We start from the raw sequence: 2,907 nt of genomic DNA on the forward strand, positions 1-2,907 counted from the left end.
GCTCACATTTTATCAGAGGCTTGCTGCTAGTCATAGGGAGCAGGTGTCACCATTCATGATGTTATCATTTTTCAAATTATAAGGAGATGCAAGAATTGGGCTCATAAAGTCTTCTAAAGATATCTAACTATTTGAAGACCTGTTATGCCAGTTTTTCCCAGAACACAGAGTGAGTCATACCTGTTTTCACCCTGAGCTCTTTTAAGAGGGTGTTGAAGGTCAGCAGCTGCAGCAGCTCACAATTTAATCCTTGTTGAGTAGATGGCATATGCCAGTTTGTAGCTGGCATGAGTATTTAAAAAGAGTGTGCAGTCAATATGTGTACTATATAACCTATTTATCTCTAGCACACAAGCCACATATCCTTATTTAGAGAATTTCCCCTAATTTTATTACTCCTCCTCTCTGTTCACGCTTCACTTTGTAACTTTCTCCCTGTCATGAGCTAATGGGGGCGCTCAGTTGAGTAATTGGGTTTAATGGTACCATAGCTGCCTATTATCAAAATACTGTAATTGTCATTTCAGGTTGTTCTACTATTGACAGTGATACGAACACATATTTTGTTGTGGGCAAAAGAGAAAACAAAAAACATAAAACCATTTTTTTTCTGTAGGAAATTTTAAAAGAAATGTGATATTCCCTTTTAAGGTAGGGGGGTGGGGTGGGGAGTCGGGGGTGGGAGAGGGAAGACGCACCTTAATCAGATAATTGTTCTGTTGGCTGAAATTTTGAGATCCTGAAAAGAGCAAGTTTTGAACCATACAGCAGTTTTGGACTTCCACTTAGGATGTGAAAAAATTCCCTTAGAAACCTACAAAAATGTTTCTCCTACCCTAACAAACAGCTTGATGAAAGACACAATGGCAACGTTTTTGAGCCCTCAGAGGTTGCAAGGCAACCACAGAAACTGAACTCTAAGATAATCCACTGGGAAGAGAGACAGGATGGGACAAAAGGTAGCTGCTCTAGAAGTCGATACGAAAAACTCAGCAAAGATTCTAGCATCTGTAAAGGCTACCACATCACTTTGGAACAGGACTGGCTACTTCATCTGTGGGTCTTAGTGCAAAAGGAAAATACGAGAACTTTTGCTCAAAAATAAAGAATTCAGGATGCTGATGGCACAGCCTGAAAGCAGCTGCAAGGATCTTCAAAGTGTGGGCTGTCTGTGATGCACAGATCACGTGCCTTGAAGCCAGTCCTCGGATATAAAGGGAGTTCTCACCTACCTGAGAGCTCTTCGCCCTCTGCCTTCACCAGGTGTCCCTGAGGAGGAGAGCATGCGGTGCTGACCTCCCTGCAAACGTGGAGGTGATTGGTGGCTGTGGAGGACTGAGGAGGTGACTGGTGGCTGTGGAGGAACAAGCTCAAAGTCCCACTAGCCTCCCGGACTCCCTCTCCTCTGCAGAGCCCAAGTCATGACGTGCTGGGCATGGTACTTTCTGGAGAAGCAGCAGAAGTAAAATCCATCTGCCTCTCCTTGAACATGGGCAAAGACTTGTTGCCTCAGGGGGAGGGTAGAAGCCAGAAGTCTCTGCTCCTGGTGGTGGGGCAGGTACAGATCCTGGGTGATTGCTCTCCTGGGGGGTGTGTGTGGAAAACAACCACCCCAGGCCACCGCAGTTACAAGGCAGCATTTGGAGGCCAGGGGTAGGAGGAACAGGAATGCCAGGAAAACCTCACCCCTGAAGCCAGAGTGTGAAGGGCCTGCCTGAGATTTGAGGCTGAATTGGGACAAAACACATCTCACCTGGTCCTACCACGAGCTTAGCACCAGAGTCATAAACAACAGCTGTGGACAACCGGGGACGGCGTCAGAGCCTGGAGAAAGACTCTGATGCATGTATGTGGGGACAATGGCAAGCTGAGGGGGGCACAGGGACCCCAGGAAACCCGACACCCAGCGCCTACCCTGAGCACAAGGGGCAGCAGCCTGCCCACCTTTAATGGAATTTGAGGCCTATGGGCCTTGAGACTGTGAGTAATAGAAGTCTATACCTAGTGAAAATATCTTTCAAAAAATGAATCATGAGGGAATTCCCTGGTGGTCCAGCAGTTAGGGCTCGGTGCGTTCACTGCCGAGGGCCCAGGTTCGATCCCGGGTTAGGGAACTAAGATCCCACAAGCCGCAAGGCATGGACACAAAAAAATTAATAAACAAAAGAATCAGGGGATACTTTCTAAGACATACAAAAGCTGAAGGAATTGCTCACCAGTAGATTTGCACTACAAGTAAGTCTTTAGGGTCGAAGAATAATTATACCAAAGGGAAATATGAACGTAAGCAAAGATATGAGAAGTCCCGGAAATAGTCTACATTTAAACAAGCAAATACATATATACAAGTCTTAAACATTATTATTTCTATTTCTTTAAACAATAATCTTGTCTAAACAAAAGTAATATATGGTTTTTAATATGTGCAAAAGCAACATGTATGACAATAGTACAAAGTTTGGGTGGGGATAAACATAAGGCTCTAATTCTGTATGTGGCATGGTGGAATACTATTTGAAGACATTGTTTTAAGTAAAAGCATACCACAAATCCCAAAACTACCAGTTAGAGTAACAAAATTATAAGCTAATAAGCCACTAATGATAAATGGAATAAAAAATATTCCATTAATCCAGAAGAATTAAGAAAAAAAGAATGTATGAGACAAATAGAAAACAAATAGCAAGATGACAGACATAAAGCTAACTGTACTGATAATCACAATTAAATGTAAATACTCTCAATATTCCTAAAGACAGAGTATTAAATTGGATTAAAAAAATTAGTGCTCAACTGTATGCTGCCTAAAAGAAACAGGATGGGGCAAGAGCTGATGCAAAAACGTTGGAGGTGGTTCTCTGAGCCTCAGTTTTCTTATCTGTATAATGGGAATATTTAGAGTTATGA

Source organism: Bos indicus, chromosome 27 (assembly GCF_029378745.1).
Source record: "Bos indicus isolate NIAB-ARS_2022 breed Sahiwal x Tharparkar chromosome 27, NIAB-ARS_B.indTharparkar_mat_pri_1.0, whole genome shotgun sequence".
Taxonomy (NCBI): Eukaryota; Metazoa; Chordata; class Mammalia; order Artiodactyla; family Bovidae; genus Bos; species Bos indicus.